This window comes from Camelus dromedarius, chromosome 5, assembly GCF_036321535.1.
Source record: "Camelus dromedarius isolate mCamDro1 chromosome 5, mCamDro1.pat, whole genome shotgun sequence".
NCBI lineage: Eukaryota > Metazoa > Chordata > Mammalia > Artiodactyla > Camelidae > Camelus > Camelus dromedarius.
Window position 1 is genome coordinate 81,421,260 of NC_087440.1, and position 23,052 is coordinate 81,444,311.

A 23,052-nucleotide genomic window follows, 5' to 3' on the forward strand; every position below is an offset into this window, starting at 1 on the left:
ATATATTTTTGAACTAAACCCTCTAGTTTTTATTTGTCTCACCTATTCTAGGATCCTCTTTCTCCCATTTTTCACCTTCTGTTGAATTACCTGAGTATTTTTTATTATTCTACTTTCCCCTTCTCTTAGCTTACTATTTATATATTCCTTCATTCTTTTAATGGTTATCCAGAGTTTAAAGCATGCATCCTTGACTTATTAATGGCTAATACAAATTAGTTTTTTATCACTTCCTATACAACATAAGGACCTTAGAACAATTTAAGTTCATTCGTCTCTCATGGTGTTGTACAGTTTATGGGTTTGGACAAATATATAATGACATACACCCATCATTATCATACAGACTATCTTCACTGTCCTAAAAATCCTGTGTTCTGCCTATTTATCCCCTGCCCCCCTCCTCTCTACTCCCATTGCCACCCCCACTGGCAACCACTGATCTTTTTTACTGTGTCCATAGTTTTGCTTTTTCCAGAATGTCATACAGTTGGAATCATACAGTATGTAGCTTTTCAGATTGGCTTCTTTCACTTAGTAATATGCATTTAAGGTTCCTCCATGTTTTCTCATGACTTGATAGTTCATTTCTTTTTTAGAACTGAATAATATTCCACTGTCTGGATGTACCACAGTTTATTTATCCATTCACTTACTGAGGAACATCATGGTTACTTCCAAGTCTGGGGAATTATGAATAAAACTGCTATAAACATCCATGTGTAGGTTTTTGTGTGGATATAAGTTTTCAAATCATTTGTTAAATACCAAGGAGCATAGTTGTTGGCTCATATGGTAAGAGTGTGTTTAATTTTGTAAGAAATCACCAAATTGGTAATTTCCAAAGTGGTTGTAGCATTTTGCATTCCCACCAGCAATAAGAGAATTCCTGTATCTCCACATACTTGTCAGCATCTGGTGTTGTCAGTGTTCTGGATTTTGACCACTCTAACAGGTGTGTAGTCGTATTTTATTGTTTTAATTTTCATTTCCCCGATAACATATGATGTAGAGCATATTTTTATATGCTTATTTGCTATCTGAGTATCTTCTTCAGCAAGGTGTCTGTTAAAGTCTTTGGCCTAGTTTTTAATTGGGTTTTTGTTTTCTTATTGTTGAGTTTTAAGAGTTCCTTGTACATTTTGGACAACAGTCCTTTACCAGATATGTATTTTGAAAATATATTCTTGTATGGTTAATATTCATTTATCATTAACTAATATTTCTATAGCTCTTCATTCCCTCCTATGTCTCTAAGCTTTGATCTGGGATAATTTTCCTCCTGTCCAAAGGATGCCCTTTAGTATTTCCTTTAAGATAGATATGCTAATAATAATTTTCTTTTAATATTTTTACTTTTTTCCCTTCATTTCTGAAGAATCTTTTAGGTAGATATAGAACTCATAGTTAACAGTTGTTTTCTTTCAGCAACTTGAAGATACCATCCATCTCCTTTTGACTTCTATTGTTTCAGCTGAAGAATTGATTGTCAATCTTATTGTTGCTCCTTTGAAGATAAGAGGTACCCTCTCCCCTAGCCCTGACTGCTTTTCAGCTTTTCTCCTTGTTTTTATATTCAGAACTCTTACTTTGTTGTTCCTAGGTGGAGTTTCTTTGTACTGGCCCTGCTTGGCGTCCCAGGGTTCTTGATTCTGCAGCTCTGTCATTTCTTAGTTTTGGAAAATTCTCAGTCATTTTTTTCCCCAATTATTTCTTCTGATCCATTTTTCTCTCTCCCCACCTACTGGAAGTCCAATTACCTGTATATTAGGCCTTCCTACTGTATTTCACATATCTTTAAAATTCCTGTATTTACTTTCCATCATTTTGCCTCTCTGTGCTTTATCTGGGTATTTTCTTCTGCCTTATATTCTCGTTCACTCTCTCTTTAACTATAGCTACTCCATTGAATCCATAAATTTTTAACAGCTTTTTAAAGTATAATTATCATACCATAAAATTCACCCACTGTAAATGTATACACAGTGATTTCAGCATATTAATTCAGCTGTGCAACCATCACCATCACCATAATTCAGTCTTTGAGGATTTCTATCACCCCCAAAATCTCATCTGTTTAGATTTTTACTTCAGTAGCTATATTTTTCAGTTCTACGTTCTTATTTATAATTTTCAGTTTTCTGGCTAATTTTTAAGTCTTATCTTTTAATCCTTTGAATACATTAATCATAGTTATTTTAGACACCATATCTGATCAATTCACTATTTGGATTCCTTGTAGGTATACCTTAGTTGTCAATTTTTTTCCCTTGGTTTCTGATCATGCCTTGTTTTCTCATATATCCAGTTGTTTTTCATTGGGTGACAGATATAGTTCATGAAAAACTCTAGTGAACATGAGGTTCTGGAAGATGTATCTTCCTCCAGAGAGGATTCTTGCTTTTGCTTCTGGCAGGCATCTAAGCCAGTGACACTAATCTGAAAATATTTTATTTTTGGCTTCATTCCCTGTGAGAGTTTTTTCTATTTCTATTTCATCTTGACTCAGGGTTCCAAATGAAAGCTGAGGTTGTTTACTAGGGTTTCTGCTCCTTGGCAGGACCTGACTACAGTTACCATGCCCCCAATCTCATGAGTCTGTTGAAAGCTCTGCTAGTTTTCTTAGTCTCTTTGCCACTACTTTTGGAACTGATAATTGTCTCAAAAGGAAGATTCGAAAGCTGGACTCACTTCTCAGGTGAAGGGGCTCTCTTTACCCCAGATTTTAGCTCTGCAATTCCTCATTATTTTGATGGCTCTCCAATGCCTCCAGGTTGACTTTTTTTTTCTTTTCAATTTTAAGCAGCTTTCTCAGCAGAAGAGTTGGTCTGAACAAATTTGATCTACTATTGATTGCTTAACATACTGATTACCATTGTAAGTAAGGTGACCATGATTTATCATACAAATCAGAATGCTTTTGAAAATGAAAGGAAGCAGTATTAGTGATTACACCGGGGCAATAAACATACACCCAAACTATCACAAAGAAATCAGGATATATGGCCACCCCAATAATAATGCATGGAGTACTTTGCTTAAAAAATGTAAATTAATCTAAAATTCACATTGGCCATATCAAGAATATGGAGGTCTTGTTCCTTTCCTTTGTAGTGACTGAATATTTGGTATTAAGGATACAAATGAGCCCTTGCTCAATGTGGGAAGACACTATTCAGGAGCCCATTGTACCTGTAGACAGAATTTACTGTTCCACCCAGAATACTAGCTCATGGGCTCTATATCTCATTAGTGTCCTTGACTGACATCTGGTACCTCCAAAAGAGTAGTTTTCAAACTTTTCCAAGCAAGAGAGAAATTTTTCTGAGAAATAATTTCCAAAAAGAACACTGTGCACCACCCCCTCCTGATCTCTTTTATTAGAAATTCTGTACTCTGCTGTCATCTACCAGAAATTCTATGACCTGTTCCATGAAGGAAGCATCATAGTAAGTGAAAGGACAGCTATGTCTTGGCTTTTGAGGGAGCTAGATTATCCACCTGGGTCATCTTCTAAAGTGAACTCCTCTGGGTTGAAGAGTTATTCTCTGACCAATGCCAGAGCTAGGCCCAAGGAGCGATTCGATCGAATAAAACATGGTCAATACCTATTTACAGACTCACCACATCTTGTATTTTGCAGCCTGACCCTTCCTGGAATTTTGATGATGCTATTCAGAATACACTTCCTCTTCTTCATCTGCATATTTTAGATGGCTTGATTCAAAACAATGTTTTGTATATACACAGCCCAAACTTTTTCCAAAACACAGGCTTTATCAGCATATAAAGTAATTTGCCACATGCATTGTGTTCGCCTCTGAGCAGGTGGATAATAGATTAGTTAGACTTATTAAGATGTCAGTGTATTTTCCCATCCACAGCACACTGCAGTAGAGAAAGAAGACTACTCAATGAAAAGAAAACAACATGATTCCAACAATTTAGCCCAGGGCCATATGCCATTCTCATTTACTAAGACCAATAGCAACAGAAAATAAAAATAAAGCACTGAAGACAGTGAACCTAGCAACAAAGTAATGAGTTAAACTCAAGTAGAGAGTGACACTGAGGCCAATAACCCAGGGTCCAGTTCAGCTGAGATTATCTGTGGCCCTGAAGAATATTTGAGAGCTAAATTCCTCTACTTCTTGCTAAATACTGGCCTGGACAAAGGTCGGCCTCCCTAAGCAAGATAGAAAACCAAAGGAAAAAGCAGGGCAAGGTCTCTACTCAAGGACCTGAGACAGCACCAAGCCTTTTCTTCCCCCACATCATACAAATAACTAGAACCTCACCATCACTATATCAATCACAAAGCCGACTATAAAGGTCTTTCTCCACTCAGAGCGGTTTGTCTACACCCCTCATCTAACCACCTCTAGGGAAGTCTTACCTATATTGCTCATCTCCCAATACTCTGTTTCTCAGCAATATCTAGAGCTCCATATACCTCAACAGACATTTCCAGAATGACTGAATGAATTCTCCTAACAACCCAGAAGGAGCTGAAGGGGCTGATTTCAACACTGCAGAAGAAACAATTGAGACACATTAAACTGACCCCCCATGGAAATGCTACTATTGTTTGTAGTGCCCCGTCCAGACTCCAGGGGGTTAGGTTTTTCTCCAAATTTTAATTTTGACAAATTTCAAATCTAAGAAGACAAGTTGAGGGACTAACATAATGAAGAAGCGGCAGACCACAATGCTGCATCCTTAAATATGTTCGAACAAGAACATTCTCCTTTCATTCAGAGGTTTACTTTTTTTTTTTAGAGCATATGGCATGTTCAAAACTGAGTGGTGGGGACATTTTTCAAGAGCTGAGCACAAAATTCACACCTTCAAAGAACTTAGTTGGGGATTTAAACTGTACAAACATGAAATGATTCAGGATTATTCAATCCTAAACTCGGGTGGCACTGATGATAAGTGAAATAGGAGCTCAGAGAAGTGAGAAAGCAGGTTGGGCTGAAGTGTCAGAGAGGAAATACGTGGCAGAGACAGACTGGCTATTTATTAAACCTGTTTCTTCTCCGTTCTACACACACATCCAGACTACCTTTCCCAGCAACCTGTCTCTGCAGTCAGATGTGGCAGTCTTATCCAGAATTAGCTGACAGAAAGGAAAGGAAAGTGCAACGTGCCACATCTGGGACTGACTGGTAAAAACCTGCCACTCAAGAATCTCCACCGCTTTGCCTTTTTTAGCCAGTGTGATCCAAATAAGCACAATGACCTTGGGAGCCATAGCTTGAAAACGGCAGAGACATAGGAAGAAAGGGGCTGGTTCCCTAAAGCTCCACCTGCATGAGAGCCACCCCCTAGTCAGGACACCCATGTTGGATATGTAAGGAATAAACATCTATTGTTTCAGTTCATTGCACTATGTTAGGCTGGCTGAAGCCACTAGTGTTACCTCAACTAAAGCAGTTAGATCTTAAATTGCCTTTGAATATGTGTGGAAGGAAGTAACGGTTTGAAAATAATGATTGTGTTTTCCCTCTATTGCTTTCTGCACATATGATCTTCACTCTAGTTGTCCAGAGACATTCATACACTAGGGACTGTTAGGACTATTAAATAAGGAATACAAAGAGAAAGGATGGATGTTCCTTTTCTGCTGGTCTGGCAGAATAGATACCTCTCAAATCCTCTGAAAACAACCAAAAATGACGGGCAAAATATTTCCTCAAAAATAGTTTGAAATGTGTTTATAAGCTGCCAGAAATATGAGGAACACTCACAGCATAATACTTTTTTAAGTACAGTCAGTTACAATGAGTCCATTTCTGGTGTACAGCACGATGCCCCAGTCATGCGCAGCATAATACTTTTTATCAGCTTTGATAGGAAAGGCATTTAACAAACTGGGAGAACTCAATCTCCTGGTTTTACAAGTTAGCAGGGCTTAGGGAACAGCAGATAAACTTGCTGGCACTGACAAAGACAGGGCCCACCAAGGTACAAAATATAATAGGAGATGCCCTGCAAAGATAGGACTCCAACATGCTATCAGCACTACCCATCTCAAAAATGAGTGCCGAGTAGAGGGGAGAGAGTCTTTACTGAAAATCTGTAACCACAAGACTATCCTCATATGGGTTTTGAGTATGAATTGATTATGTGGTTGGTCCCTAAAACCTCTAGTTGAGAATTTTCAAGTCCTTGTTTTGCAGATTGGCACTTGGCAAAAAAATCTAGTGAAATTCACCTTCAATATAAACCTCAAATCATTCCCACTGATAAAGTCTCCAAAAAGAAAAAAAAATAGAAGAGGACATAGTAAAATTAAACAAAGTAAATTAAAAGCCATAAACACATACATGCATAAGGAAACAAAGCATCATGAACATCAACTAGCAGAAATACGAGGCAGTAGAACTAAACCCATAGACTTCCAATTTTTAAATTATCAACTAACATAATATTGTATGTCAACTATATTTCAGTTTTTTAAAAATCTAAAGAATTATCTGACACACAATATAAAATAAATGTTTAAATAAATAACAGAAGGAAACAAGTATGTAAACCATAAGATTAAACAGATTAGATACAGGAAACTAAAAAAGACTAAAAAAATTATCTATGCTGTAGCACATAAAGACATTACAGAGAGAAACAGACAATATGAAAAGAAAGTTTAAACACATAGAAGAAAACAAATATCTAACCTATACCTAATTGAAAATCCAGAAGAAGAAAAAACAAAGAGCACAGAGCAGGGAGAATCTTCCAAAACTAATGGAAAAAAAAAATCAACCCATAAGTTCACAGAGCAGAACAAAAAATCTTACACAAAATAAATACATAAAAAGAAATTGACATCTATAGACACTTTGTAATAAAACTGCAGAATAGATCAACTGTAAAGATAAAAAGAGTATCTTCAAAGCAGCCATAAGTCACTCTTTAAAAATGAATACCTTTGGTGGCAATTGGCAATTAGATTTAGCACTGATTTCTTAATTAGCAGAAATCAGAAAACAATAGAGCATCTTTAATGTGTCGAGAGAAAATAACCAGAATTTTGTACCTAGCACAAAAATATTTTATACCTAGCAAAACTATATTTTAAGGAAAATAAAGGGAAAGAGTGAAACTTTTCCAACAAACAGTAACTGAAATAGGTCTCCCTCAACTGATCCTCACTAAATGAAATCTATGAAGAAACATGATTTGAGGGGAGGATACAAGGTGGGCAAGGAATTATAAGCGAAGAAAGTAGTAAGGAGGTGGATGAACAAACATTCCTATTTTAAAATGACAATGTCTAACCTATGAGGCTGAAAAAAACACAAGATAAAACTAAAACTCTGGGCAAAATGGGACCTAAGCTAGTCGGGAGGTGTGGGGAGTGGTAATGACTGGAATTTAATGGTCTAAGGTTCTTGCATGGTCTAGGAGGAGAGGAAAGATATTAATTCACTTTATACTTTTAAGTAAGCGTGCTAAAATTTCTAGAGCACTGCTAAAAGAACAGCAATAGAATGTAAAACTTCCCAAATAGTATAGAATAATATATGAAATCAAGAAAAAAGTCAAACAATTCAAAAGAAGGCAAGAAATGAAAGGACAAGAAACATGGAGAGGTAGAATAAGTGGAAAGAATACACTAACGTAAAGGAATAAATGAAATAAATCTGAAATTACAATAAATATAAGTGAATTACATATTTCATTTAAAAGATATTTACAAAGTGCATAAAAACAATAGCCAGCTTTATATCACATATAAAAGATACATCTATCTATGATATTAGGATGCAAAGAATTGTTTTTTTTTTTAAGGATGGAAAACAGATTAGCAAAAACTAATAATAAAGAAGCTGATTATATCCTGCTGTTGTCTACTGTTGTTGTATGGACACCAGAAAAAAATACACTATAAGACAAAAAGCATTGTAAGAGTTAAAGTGCACTACTTCACGATGACTTTAAAAGATTCAGTTCTCCAAGAAGACAGAAGACTTCTAAATGTGTATATACTGAATAGAATGACTTCAAAATATATCAAGAGAAATGATAATCTATCATCTTAGAGATTTTAATACACTTCTCTCAGTAAAAAAATAGATCAAGTTAGGATAGTGGTCACCTTGCAAAGACAGTAACTTAGGGGCATAAGGGGACTTCCTGGGTGCAACTAATGTTGTAAGTGCTGGTTGCATGGGTGTGTTCACTTTAGAAATCTGTCTACAGATGTAACTGTAGACATAAATATACACACTATGTATTTACGTATATATGTATCTATACTATATATCTCTATATACTACAAATGGGGTGTGTATATAATGTGTGTATATGTGTATATATATTATATATATATATAATGTTTCCGTTCATATGAGAGCATGTACAACTAAACTACATATAGTTCCAGGATTTTAAAAAAAAGTATGTGATAAAATTATAAAGAAAAACAAGGACACAAACTAGAAGCAACACACTTCACATCTACTCACTCACTTCCAAGTTCCAGTTTGGCCATTCTTAGCTGCAAGGGAGTCTTAGAAACGCAGCAGCTAACGGCCATAGGTGGGAATCAGTAGACTCGTAGCCTTGAATGTGAGTCTTTCTCCTGGGACAGGATTTTCCCCTTTTAACGGGAGTCTGAAGGACTCAGCTCAAAGAATTGACTTGAAGGCAGTGAAAGATGCAGCCTTCACCCACGAGGGAAAGTGAAGTCCCTGATCTTTCTGCCCGGATGGTAGAAGGAGATGGTGGAGGGGAAGTGAAAGAAAATCCCACCCCTCCTGGGTCCGGTTAACAGTCAGAAAGAGAAAGGAAGGAAGAGAAGAGGACAGTGGAGTGGTTCGCTGCTTGTCCTGGCTTCTCCTGGGGGATTCCACCTCCTGATGGAACTCTGGGCGCAGAGGCATGTCCTTGTGCCCATCCCCCTCATCACTTGGAGCTCTAGCAAGAGACGGCCTACACCAGCCTAGAACACAGCTTCCTCAGCCTGGCACTGCAGCCTGGTCAAGCAGGGGGAGATGTGAGGTGGGGCGCCTCAGGTGGGCTGTGCCAGAGGAGAGGAGCCCTTGCAAAGAACACCAGACCAGTGGGCTTGGTGGATGATGTCACCAACACTCAGGGTTTGTTGCCAACAAACCTGAGATTGGACCCAGTCAGCAGGGAATAATGCCACATCAAGTTCTGATAAAGCCAAGAGGATGACCAGATCAACTTTTTTTTGCAAACTGCAGGTCACTTATTGGGTCCCAGCTGTGTTTTTTTTTTTTTTTTCATTAAATAAAATAGAATGGAAGAGATCAGAGTACATCGAGGGTAGCAAGACTAAAAATATCTTGTAAAACTTCTATTTCAGCTATACACATTATTTTGTAAAAACTTTTGTATCATCTGTCCATATATGCTTACTGCAATCTCATGCAAATGTATCTGTATTTTGTTCTGAGTCCTTGAAAACCAATGGACTAGACTATGTGTTATAAGAGCCACAGACTTCAACGGCTAATATAGGACAGGCAGCACCTGTGGGCAAGAGACATCGCCCCTGGGAGCCAAGGCCACCCTTGTCCTTCGTAAGAAGTAAAAGAGAAGAGTGCATGTTACACCCTTTCCCACACACTCTGTCGTCACAGGCAAAGACGGGGGGCAGCATGAAGGAATGGATATTGTTTTCCTAGGAAGACTGAGGCTTATCTTAAGGGACTGTTTAGATTATCAGATCACAGTAGGTTTTCAAATGGATGAGATCAAATGTTATTATTCTTTTTCCTGATAATCAACGAATGGGTGTTTGCTAGGGAGGAAGGTTTGCTGCAGACAATATGAACAAACTACACTTTCTCTGCACATCAGAGTTGCAGAGTGGGAGAAACTGGTGACTCTACAACGTGTGTACAGCGAGGAAGAAGAAGGTTGTGGGCAGGGGACAATATGAACAAAGGCAGGGGACTTGGAAGGAGTAAGGTAGACTGGGGATGCATAAACTCTGACCAGATCTGCGGGCATTTCCTGAGCACTAATGGATAGGGTCAGATTATAGAAGGTCTTAAAAGTTAGGCAGGGGAGGACAGACTCGGTAAGGAGAGCCACAGGGAGGCACCACAGGTTCTTAGTAGGGACAAGACGCAACAATAACAACATAAAAATAAAAACAGCTACGATAATTTAAGTTGTAACTACATGTCAGGCTCTGTGCCACGGGCTTTATCATCAGCCTTCACAATCATCCTTTCAGGGTTACCACATTACTGAGTCTTATTTCCATATTCCTGAGTCTTAGGTTAAGGTCATACAGTTGTAAGTAGGTTTGAAAGCAGGAAGTCTAACTTCAAAGGCCATATTTCTAGAGTGGTTTAGGGACAGAAGCCTTCCGGAGGACAGGGGAAGGGAAGGAGCCAGGAGGGACAGAGCACCTTGGAGGTCGCCCACGGTACTCCTGGAGTGAGGCGCCAGAGCGCAAGCTGAGGAGGTGATCACAAGGTGGATTTCCAAGAAATCAGCAAGAGCCTTGGTGATAAATTAGGTACATGGCATGTGAAACAAGTGGCTGTCCAAGTTTCCCATCCTGGGAAACAAGGATAATGGTTGTAGTAGAGAAAAACAAAACAAAAACACACACAACAAAATGAGTGCCCTTAATGAAAACTCAGCCTGAATGCCTGGAGTCTGAGCTTACGCCACTTCTCTTGTTCCCACTTCTCATACCAAAAACCACACTCTCAGGATCTTCATTCATTTTGGGGTTTTTGTTTTTGTTTTTGTTTTTGTTTTTGTTTTTGTTTTTGTTTTGTGGCTGACTTTTTTTTTAATGGAGGTACCGGGGATTGAATCCAATTTTGAAGTTCGGAGGGTCATGAGAAATAACTCTTCTAAATCGCCCACAGTTCCAAGACTGGAAGGCAATGAGAAGCCAGGAGGGTCACTGATGCTGCAGATGCCCCGGCCATGCCGCAGGCCTGACTACTCAGCGCATGCAGCCCAACCTTCACCTGGACCAAGGGCATCAAGTCCCTCCCCTGAAAACCTCATCTGTAAACTACCCATCCTCAAGTCCTCCTTGCAGGGCCAGCTTCTAAAGTAAAGCAAAAGGCATAATACCTGGAAGAAGGAATTCAGGGAGGGTATCACTTCAATCTGTTGACATCAGCTTAGAACATGAACTTCAAAGGGGCCACGTTTGGGGATACCTCCAGTTTAAGTTATGGAGCAGATGGTTGGCTCCCTTACATCCCTATCACAGGGCACAGTTCCTGGTATGCAGTAGGTACTCAATAACTGTTCATTGAATGCATGGGTGCATGGTTTGTTTCCCTAAATTGGTGTCTATATGTCTTTAGCACTTCCCTAGATCAATTCTTTAAAATGATTTCACTTGTGAAATTCGTGAAAGGACACATGTAAAATAGAATTAGTTCCATTCAAGTTCTGAGCATTCACCTGAAGTTCAAGAGAATTAGAAATTACCAGGCACCTGCTTCCCTGAAAATGTCCACATTGGTTTCACCACTGGTTCCAACCAGTCACGTGCATACCAGGCATCGTGGGATGCCCAGGTGAAGATTTAACTTGTCCTTTCCCCCTTGGCTAGCATGAGAACAGAGCTCCTTCCTTAGATGAAGTCAGACTAACCCAGCTCCTCTTGGTCTATCTAAACCCATGTGGAGTTTGTCTGATTTACGGGTAGCAGGAGTCCCAAGAACGGGACACTGACATCCTGCTAATCTGACCACTTAAGCCAGTTGTTTTTTTATTGGGAAAAAAAGGAAGAAAGGTGGCATCATTGTATCTGCATCTCTGAGTTTTTGAGCAGTTCACATGAATTATAAAAGACAAGGTTGTCTAGGAAATCTATTTTTGTGGATGCCACCAACAGAAATTCTAAGTGTAATATTTGGGTAATTCAAGAAAATCATATCCCTGTGGTAGGAGCCTCTTGTTTACCAACTGGGTGAATGTGCTCAGGGATGCATGAAGGGAAATTCAAAAGGTGAAGATGAATTACAGAAGATAATCTCTGACAAGGGAATTCAGAAGTTCCTCCCATCACTAGTGGTCAGATGTGGGAACAAAGAACTTCAAGAAGCAAAACCCTGCTTCTTGTCAAAATCACAACAAATATTCCCCACCACACCCTGCAATTTTTCCCAGGAGGAGACTCCATTTCAGGCATGGAAGGGGGAGTCATCAACCCTGGAACAGAAACAGAGGAGCAGCTGTGAGGTAGCCAGCAGGGTGGAAAATGCCTAGAATGTGGAGTCAGGGGGCCTCAGGGTGAGAACAAGTTGGCTGTCAAAGAGTGTGTGGCCCTGAAAACATAACTACCTCAGTTTCTTCATCTGTAAAATGGGGCGTTCATGCATATTATTACTATTTATTACTAGTACTAGTGAAACAGGAGGGAAGGGGGCAGGGCACAACCATTAAAAGAATGACACAGCACCTGAGGATAGGACGGAAACTGGTTAGAACCATCTAGGCCTAAGATGGCGGAAGACTGGACTTCCGGTAGACATTGAGCCTCATTATACACTCATTGTAATACACTAGCATGCTAAATGACACACCCACAGGCACCATGACAGTTCCCAGGCTGGCCCATAAAAGGCCTAAAAATAGGTGGTGGCCCAATTCCTGGAAGTTCCTGACCCTTCTCCAAAATAGTTGGAATAATCCTCCCACTTGTTAGCATATGAAACTACCCAGCCTACAAAAACAAAACATCCCCACCTTGGGGCATCTGCCCCTATGCCCTGGGGCCACTCTCCTTTCTGAGACTAACACATTCTGCCTATGGAATGAGTATCTCCTAGGGCTGCTCGCACTTTCCAAGAAGATCCCGTCTCCTGGGGCCTCCCTTGCCTTCTGAGACGCCCGCACTGTCTATGGAGTATGCATCTCCCGGAATAAATCTACTTTCACTTGACTATGCTTGTTCTTGAATTCTTTCCTACTCGAAGCCAAAGACCCTCACTTGGCAGGGCACGTCACAGGGACTTGGCTGAGACCTAGGTCATAGCCATTTTTTTGTGCCCCGTTTTCCTACAACAGTAGTAGCACATTAATACTAGATTATTATAAAAATCAACAGAGGGAGCATCTGGCCAGCGGAAACCCCTTATCAGTTTGATGCGATTTTTCTGTATTACCCAGTATTGCCAAACTTACCATGAGCAACTTACTTATTTTCCAAGAGACCATATGAAATGCTAAATCCAGTCCCATGAAACAATATGACTGCCTTAATTTAGAGACATTATTAACTAGTTGTTAAACGGTAACAGTTTTCATTTTAAAGGCTGCAAAAGTGCTGAGTTTGAAGAGAGATAGTTGAAGTTATCTAAAATCTGAACTTGTGTAACATACTAAAGTCACCTCTTCAAGTAGGACTTGCTACTTTCTGAATCTTCAGAAACTGTGTTATCTGCAAAGGTGGCGGACACACTCTGTATAAATATTTGGAGTCCTCCATTAACAACGTCAGCAATTTCCTGGTAACTGAAATGCATCCTTCAGTTTCAAAACAAAGTCCCCGAGAACATCGGAGTGTAAGTGCTCACTCAGGGAGAACCCCTGGTCAACTACCAAGAACAAGGCTCCATCAGTTTCCTATGGCTGTACACTCATGCAGGTGCGAGGAGGAGTAAGATAGCTTTAAACAGCCTATACATGAAAAGCTTTATTCAGCACAATTCAACAAACAGAAGTTAACCACAGTCATTTTCATCCACTACCACAGCCAACTATTTTGTGCTTATACTAGTTTCATCTTTGAAGAGGAAATATTTTCTTAAAAAAGTCCCAGCACAAATTGTTGGAAGATCTGTGGCTTCCCGGAATATTGACTATTTTCATCGCCATCTGAGACACTGTGCAGGTAATGGTAACATGCTAATGAGCATAGTGGAAGTAACAGGAGAAAGCAGACAGGGGGCTGTCCTTTCTAATTCCATGAGCTCCCCAACTGGGCAGCCTCCAAGAAAGAACACAGGGAGGTTGGCTGTGGCCATGACAAACACAATGCAACTACAGTTTGCCTGAAGTCTCTGCTGATTACTCCTTACCCAGCATGTGTGAATCTAGTGGTTGTGAAAGTTAAGAGTGGAAGTGAAGGGGGTCCCTCTATCCACCACCCCTAGAAATCTTAATATTTATGGCTTCTGGGAGGTACAAAAGGAGAACTGAGCTCAATCTCAATACTGCCATTTCAGTAAGTCTCATAACAGGAGATAATGTGAATATATTTGATGACATTCAAATATCATCTGTGTGTTATCATTTTACTCAACACTCAAAACATGACTGTGTCTGCCAAGCAGATTATATAGCTTGGCAAACTTTCATTTCATGAATGACACTTAATATGAAATAATTTTCACTGACAAACAGAATAACTGTGATATAACAGATCTTGTGGTGGTACTAGAATAAATCCATGCATTCCAGGACAATGATAACCAACTAACTTCAAACGCCTCCATGCGGCATTCCTATAACATGTAAGGGCCCTTTGAAAACATTATTTCCCCTTCCCCCATGACAGACTGGCCCAGGGCTCTTCCATACATATGGGCCATCCACTCTTGTGCTGTGTCCAGAATGGCTTACTAGAACCTATGGTCTGCCATTCCTCCTTGCCACTCTGAGCAAAGAACCCTCTTAAACTGTCAAGGCAAAAGTCCCCTCTTCAGCTCAGAGGTTCCAGGACACTACAGGTAATTCCCTTGGGCCTTCTTTAGAGAATATTTGGGACACTTTCAAAGCGGTGGTTTTCAAACAGTTCACAGGTACTGGAACTCTGGAGTTCTAGGGTACGCCACAGGCACGGCCCAGGAGAAGAGAGCAGACTCTGGGCTTCCTGGGTCTTGGTTCCACCAGAGCAGCTCTGTTTTTATTCCACTCATACATTAGGGTCTTGCATAAGATTCCATTTGGTGCTAAATATAAAACCAAAAGGACGTCTTCAAAAATGCGTGAAAACCATTGCCTCCCTCAGGCCCTCCTACCCCCCTTCCCAGGCGGTCCCCTTCAAATTGAGGTTTAGGTACTACTCATTTTCCTTTCCTGGCATGTGGTTGGTATTCTGAGCTAATTATTAGAAATTTGGCACAGTCATCAAAAAATGCCAACTTCAGTGAATGTCTATATATCTGACAACTGAAAGTGAATTGGAATTTTATTGAACATCTTGTTAACGTAAATTGGTAAAATAAGTTGCACATAGCAGTATAATGATCAATTTTTCTAATCTCAAAGTCAAAAATCAACAGAAATGCCAAACATTTGGAGTCATTTAATTGGACTCCTCAAAGGTTCATTTAAAAATGAACTGTTCTGAGCAAACTATTTGACAGACAATGGAGCATGAAGGCAGATTCTAGAAACTAACAAATCCCATTCATTTCCTTCAGTTTGTAAAAACAAGCAACTGACATGTTTCCTGCCAATGAACACAGTTGAAGATAAGAAAGTTCCCAACAGGAAATCCTTTGCTAAAAGAGAACAGTTGTGCTATTAAATTTAACCATTTTTTACCAAATCTCAATCAGTTAAATATCTGACAACATGGGGTCATGAAATACATGCTAAATCACCCCCAGTGATGCTATATTGCTTCTGAAGTCTGTATTTCCTATGACATCGATGCAGGATATTAAATAAATATTACAATGTAGTTAGGATTCTTTCCACCTCCTCTCCCCCATCCCATGCAATTAGTTGATGAAAACAAGGGGAATTTTCTGCTTTTTCAAAAGCTCAAAGTGTTAGTTAAATGAGATTTAAAACTGACCATTTTCAATTATGATTAAGCAATACAGTGCTATAAATCATCATGACTGTAAGAAGGATATTTCTAAATGAATACCAAGCACTTAAAATTTAATGACTCCCACTGTCAAGATGAGAAAAATATAAGAAATGCAATGGCTTTATATTTACTGGCTTCAGTGTTGATCCCCAAAGTCAACATTAAGCCCCCTCGGTTATTTTTCACTTAGCAAAGTGAAAGGGGGAGATCTCCAAACTTTCCTCCTTTCTTTACTCTCAATAAAGCACTACCAAGACATTGAAAATATTCAGTCTTGATTTGGGGAACGTCTCAATTCTCCTAAAAACTAGGATAGCACACTTCTCCATCCACAGAAGAAGAGGAAACTTTTCTCAGTGAACCGAGTAATAACTGTAGTTTTGAAACAGCTCTTATTTCTGTTTAGGACTGTCCTTTCCCTGCTGAGCTACTGAGAACACCCTTCCTTCCCAAAGCACCAGGCAGAGTTTTCATTTATCCCTGCACATGCAGCCTTAGAGCAAAATCCAAAATGCCACAGCTCTTGAAATTCAATTGCTACAGTTCAAGTTGGACACCTATTGCAAACAGAAACTCTTCATTACACCATCCCCAGACAACTTCATCCACAGGTGACTGTCTTGTCTTTACAGCCCCACAAAGAGTTTGGTTCTAACAGCAGACGCAGGAATCAGTTTGCTTCCACAATTAGGTGATCAGATACATTCTTCTTAGCCTTTCCTGGTGCAACTCAGAGGTAGCAAAATGCTAAGTAAGCATGTGTGCTCATCCTTGCTTGAAGCCCTTTTCCTCACATAGTTTCAATCAAAATACAGTTATGAAATCCAGGAGACTGCATTTTTGGTTGTTGTTGTAAAATGACCTTGATTTGACAGGCACCGGTTCAGGTTTCAACAGATGCTGTGGGAAAGCTTACAGAAGCCAACATGTTCTCCAGGCATCTGTGATGACATGCAGGGGTTTTTTTTCTTTTTTTTTTTTTAAGTGGTGGTTATGGTAGTGTATGTGTGTTGGGGTGGGGGTAGGGGGTTACTCTTCTCAGTTTCCATGACAACCATGTCTCTACTCATCAGTTATAAGATACCATCCACTTCCTGTATCTAAATTTTTCAGCCAATCAGAAAAGTGTTTATACATTTAACAACTTCTGGGACCGTGATTCTTTAATTAGGGTGTTTTAAGGCTCAAATGGAGGTGGCCACCGGCCTTGTATTTTTCATCTTATGGAGAGAACATTTCACTGTATCCACTAACTCATACTTTTTTGATTGTTTGCTCTTCATTGCCTTTTTCTCTCCCCGTCACAGACTTAAATTTTAGTGCGTGATACATGCTAATAATGCACCAGACACTTAAATTATCAAAGATAACTGTCAAGCATTCATCTACTGATGGTGCTATGATCAAAAAGAAAAAAAAAAAGTTACAAAAAAATATTCTAAGTTGAACAACTTCGCATTCTACAACTCCTGAGGAGAAATCATCGAGAATATATTGTAAAGTGATACGTCTATAAATGTAAGCTAGTAGCTGACGTCCGCAAAGAAATTTGTCACCAAAATGGCCTACTTTATCTGGATAGAAGCAACAACAAAAAAATTAAACACAAAGGTATCTCAAGCAAACTGCACCCGAATTAAAAGTCAGGCTAGCAGAAATCTGTGCACGAGAAGGCTACGCTGGGATTACAGCGTGCTTTTAAACGAAGGTTTGGGGTGACTGTTTTCCTAAGTCTCCGTCGCACTGACCAATCAGCGTGAGAGGACAGCGGGCTGTAGTCATTTGAGCAGTCTTCCGAGCTCTGCGCTCTCCGAGCTGCTCTCCCTTCTCCGAGGCAGAGCTGGCGATCAATGAAAAACAGGGAACAAAAGGAATATAACAGGACGTCTTCCTTAGCTAAGGAAAATGCTTCCCTTTTTTTTCCCTCAATGAGCCGGTCGCACCCTGCCTACCACAGCTCCACACGGGAGCTCCCAGCAGACCAGCCCCTTCTGCTGAAGCACATTTTACATTTGCAATCATGTGTCCCAACTGCTGGCAAATGTGTCACCTTAAGCACATCCTGTGACAGAGGGCTCCCCGAGCCCAACCAATTGAAACTAATAAATGAAAGAAATTAATAATCCCACAATTAAAAGCTGCCCAGAAAGACTGCATGTCCCTTCCCCAAATGTCAACCCGGGAGTACAAACAAAGCATGAAAAATAGTCTCTTCAGCCTCCCCAGCCAGTAATCACGGTTTTCTCCTCAAAACAATGTTTCTCCAAAAAGAGAAAAATTCTTCCTGCTCTCAAAGGAAACTCTCATCAGCATATGTCATATCAGGGTAACCAGATACAGTATTTGAAGAGAGGTTTAAACTGCCCACAGATTCGACACTCTGTTTATAATTGATAGCAAAACAGTTGCGACAGCAATGCTGTAAACTCTGCCCGAGCCAAACTCCACATTTAACACGTTAGTTCCTTGAAAATAAAAGTAATGCCCACAGAAGTAAAGACCTAGGAAGTAATTAACACAATTACATCAATTATTGGACTTTTTAAAAATTATCCATTTGTCTGCTATTTAAAAATGAAAAAAAAAATTTAACGACTATCCACAAATTCCTGAGAAACTTTTTTTTTAAAATGAACTTACTTTTGAGACAAAACTAATGAAAATATGCAACTTGCCATGCCTGGATCTTCCCCATTTGGACTGCATGCTATAAATCAATCTGAAACCAGGTAGAAATTCGGGGGCAGAAACCTTAAAAAACCAAAGGGTGCCCCAAAATGCAGCAGCCTGAACAGTGAGGGCTTCTCGTGACAATGCTGAACCAGAGCAGAAGATCAGGCAGGAGGCAGGAAATGAGCCCCATTTTCGTTACCTTCGATCGCCTGCCCCCCCGCTGCTTCTCGCGGCCGCATTGGGGGGCTGCGGCGGCGCTGGACTCGCGGGTGGCCCCGCCGCCGGGTCGCGCAGTCTCCCGGCCGAGCTGCAGCCGATCGCGGCCGGAACCCCGGCTCCAGCCCCGGCGCCCGCCCGGGGTCGGCGGCGCGGCTCCCACCCGGGCCCGGAGCCCTGCTGGGTCCTAGTGCGCGCCGCGCGCCCGCCGGCGGCTCAGTCTGCAGCCCGCACGTACGGCAGGCGGCTCGGGAGCACCGTGCGTCCCCGGGAGAACCGAAAAACCCGTCGGCCCCTTTCAAAACCAGACACCGTACTTGCGGATGAGCTGGAGCTTAAAGTCAAATCCCGGCCTCAGATGTTAAAAGAGAAACACTGGCGACAACTAATATCTGCAGCCCCAGTGTACAACGTGGGGCAGTAACTGATTTCCGTAGGTTCGCCTGGAGCACTTGTGATACTGTACGTTCACAGAGGGGAAGAGAGCGTGCGGGGTCTGTAAAGAGAGGTTTCAAAAATTTAACGCCAAAAAAAAAAAAAAAGTTGAAAATTGTGTGTTTAAAACAATGTTTTAAAGAGTTTTCCAATGATTTTTTCCCCTAACACGTCCTTTTGCATTTTGCTTTCTCTTACTTTATCATATGCTATTTTAAATAACAATGGCCCATATGGCTAAACACGTAGTCATTTGATTTTCAAAAGACCTCAAAGATTGCATCAGAATATGCACTCATGTATCTCCCAAGAAATCAACGAGAAAGAATTAATGGTGGCATATGGTGTGCTTCATGGAGAAAACTTAATTACAAATTAAAACAAATGCAAAAATTCACAAATTCAGTAAAGTGAAAGTAAATTATGATCCTAGATGTGTACACAAAGCAGCTTGTGTACAGTTAGGGAAAATTTAAGTTCTAGATTTCTCTTCTAACTGCAGAAAGTGTGTTACAGAAACCCCATGACAGAGTCCCCTCATTTGCCCCCAAAAGGGCTTCCAGCGACCTCTCAGAACATTCATTTACCATAGCCCACCTGGAAGGCAACTTTTAAACTTGCAAGTGCTCATTTAAGAGGACAATTCTATTAGCCCTTAATTCAAAATAAAAGTGCTTTAGTTTAAAAAGCTTATTTGAAAGGCTTCAAGACTGAGAGCTTTCTTTCAGTCTTTGATATCGCCAAGTTTGAAGGTCACAATTCTGTAAAACTGCTAATAACAATGGCACTGTGGTTTGACACCAAAAGGAAAATCAAATATGTGTTTTCTGAGCTCTATTTTTGGAGCTCAAAAAAGTCCCTTTGAAAATTATTCGTGCCCTCCTCCTTCCCAATTATAGCTAAATAAATGTAATGGGAGATTTTTAGTATTAATTAAACATCAAAGGTACCTTTTCTGCTGTCTTATGTCCACGCATAGAACGAGTTGTAATATGTTACACTTGTCGTTCTTCAAAGTCCTCACACAGGCATCTCCTGTGATCTTTACCATACTTCTGTGATAAAACAGACACTATAATCCCCGATTCTCAAATGAGGAAGTGGACGCCGCGAAGGGTATGGTGACTTGTCCAAAATCACAACAGCTGGTCCTCAGAGGAGCTGGGATCCCAACCTCAGACTCTGACATTTCCAACAGACTTCTGCTTTTTCAAGTGCACCACTTGGCCTCCCAACTACTTGTGGAATATTGTGGAAAATGAGGTATCCAAAACAAAAACGCAGGTATGTTTCTATAGTCATCATTTTGTAACCAAGCAGGACCCTGAGGGGCCTTTCAGGGTCAGACCCCTCCCCCATATCTTCTCCTGTAGCTCCTCTTTGAAGTCCCCAGATAATAGTATCTCATGTACATTTCCTGAGTTTTTCAGATGCTTAAAACCACCACCAAAGGGAAGAAATGAACTACTTGATAATCGAGAGCACGTGGCCTCCAGACCTTCTGGAGCCTGGGGGTCAGTAATGTTGACTGCCCTGTTACCTCGACATCAGCCAGAGAATTGTGCATGAGCTAATCGTGTACCCTGCAACGCCTTCCCTTATCTGGCCTTTAAATATGTTTTGCTGAAACCCTTCAAGTAGTTTGAGGTTTTCTTGGGCATAAGTCACCCCATCTTCCTTGGTTGGCCCTGCAATAAACCTTTCTCTCCCCCAAACTCTGATGTTTCAGTTTGTTTGGCTTCATGGTCCTGCAGGCACACAAACTTGTATTGGTAACAATTTCTTACCTGTTTTGGAGCAGCAATTTACCAGAATGGAAGTAAGGAGCTGGTTGCAAGTGTTTCAGTCTCTGCTAAATGAAAAAGCTGACTGGTCAGATTTCTGTCCCATGGCTGTCCAGGGCACCCTGGCAGACAGAAAACAAAACTCGGGGGCTGAGCAATGCCCCTGTCACCTATACATTTTTTGGCTCTCTGTCAGAGACTATGTACTGACCCCACCAGACACATAGAGAAGTGAGGTTTTATCAAGTGGAACTTGGTTTTCTATGTGTCGTCTCAGCACTGAAAGTCCTTGAGAACCCTGGAAACTCGGACATTTCAGATACCAGGCAGCCGATTCATGAGATCCAGGGTGTCCCTGCCCAGACCTTGTGACAACCGGGGTGTTAGTTCTCAGCACTCCTGCACCCATGGGAAAGTCACCAGTCAGTTCTGTTTGTGGCATTCCACTTCCTCCTCCCCTCTGCTGAAAGGAAATGTGACTTCTCTGATGATGTGTCCCAAACCACCTAAATACCAGCCAGGTGAGGGCTGGGTGACATATAACTGAAAAGACAAATATTTTATTCTTAAAAATGATTCATTCCCTTTCTTGTGCAGCAACTAAGGAAGAGGCTACACGTGGCGGCATCCTCAGAAGACGTGGACAGCCTTCCTGGGGAACCACTTGGAAGCATTAATGCCAAACTTACTTGGTGAATTCATCTGACTCCTTTGTTGAAAACATATCTAATTATAGTCACACTATCCACGTGGCCTTCAAATGTTGCAAATGCTAGGCTGAAAGTAATCCTAGTACCAAAAGGAGGTGATGAGAAACTGAAAAGAAAAGCTGGTGGTGAGCAATTCCCCAAAGCTAGAGCGCACCCGAGAGGGACTGGTCAAAAGAAACCATCATTCATTCATTCATTCTGTATACCTCAAGCGTTGAAAATTTAATGTAAGCAAGGTACTATTCTAGGCTCTGGGTATAAAAAATAAATAATGCAGTGGAGCCCTTAAACAGGCAAACAGTTGCAGAGCAGTGATGTAAGTGCTGCAGTAAAACCGTGTCACAGGCACTGTGTGTCCAAACGCCAAGGGTCCAGGCCAGTTTGTCTTCAGAGCCATTCTCAGCCTTGCCCTCACTCAGCGTTGCTAGGAGCTGACTCTCAGGGGCCGAGCTTTACAGAATCCTGGAACAGTTGGCTAATGGCTGGATATGGCCCATGAGAGGCATTGGAGGGAAAGTGGAGGGTGAAAGAAAAGGAGAGGCCAGAGAATTTCTTCGCTTCCCTCTTGCCTCTGATGTCATCTCCAGCATCAGGCTGCCAGGTGACCCCAGCCCCTGGTTCAGGTAACATTGCCATTTCCTGTTAACTCTCCAGCTTTGGGATGTTAATGGCTTTCTGCTAAAATTAGCTGATGGGTAAATTTATCTTCCTGTTTGCATCTCAGATCCTCCCTCACCTATGGAGCAATCCCCTGCATTCAATTCCTTCTGTGCACATCAGCAAATCCCAATGGAAGGGCAACTTACAAGATACCTGAGCAGTACTCCTCAAAAGTATCAAAGTGATCAAAAACCAGAAAATGCTGAGAAACTGTTACAGCAAAGACGAGCTTTAAGGAGACATGACACTTAAACATATTAATAATATGCTGGATGGGACAGTGGGACAGAAAAAGGACATCAGGTAAAAACTAAGAAAATTTAAATAAAGTATGGATTTTAGCTGGTAATAGTGTATCAATATTGGTTAATTAATTATAATAAATGTAACATACATTAACATGTAAAAAGTTAGTAATGGGGAAAGTGGGTATGAGGTAGGTGGGAACTATCTGTACTATCATCTCAATTTTTCTGTAAATTGAAAACTGTTATAAAAAAAATAAAGTGTATATTTTTAAAAAAATCCTTCCGTGGTAAACATTTGAACTGGTTTTGTTTCCCTGCTATGGAAACCCCACTACCTCCCCTCCGAAGCAGGGGCTAGACCCAATCTAGCAGGTCTCGGGTTTTTTTTTTTTTTAGAAGGAACTGGAGCAGTGGGTTTAATGGCCAAGACATCAAGAAACAGCCCAGCAGGGGATCAAGCTTCTCTGGGGAGCCAGGAAAAAACCTAAATCTGAAGCCAGAATGTGGTCTGGATAAGAATCACGAGAGGCTGGAGGTGG

At 40.7% G+C, this 23,052-nt stretch overlaps 1 protein-coding gene across 5 annotated transcripts in view; it reads right to left on the minus strand.

Annotated features, from left to right (window-relative positions):
• FOXN3 (forkhead box N3) overlaps positions 1 to 19,013 on the minus strand; it is a 366,752-nt gene extending 347,739 nt beyond the window's left edge. For 3 of the 5 annotated variants that reach the window (XM_031454169.2, XM_031454168.2, XM_031454166.2), the window contains exon 1: positions 18,660 to 18,811. The gene's annotated coding sequence lies outside the window, so the exon portion shown is untranslated. Of the gene's footprint in view, positions 1 to 18,427; positions 18,597 to 18,659; positions 18,812 to 18,993 lie in introns of those variants that run through there. The other 2 variants (XM_064486179.1, XM_064486180.1) reach the window with 2 other exon arrangements.
• Positions 19,014 to 23,052: the final 4,039 nt, after the last annotated feature.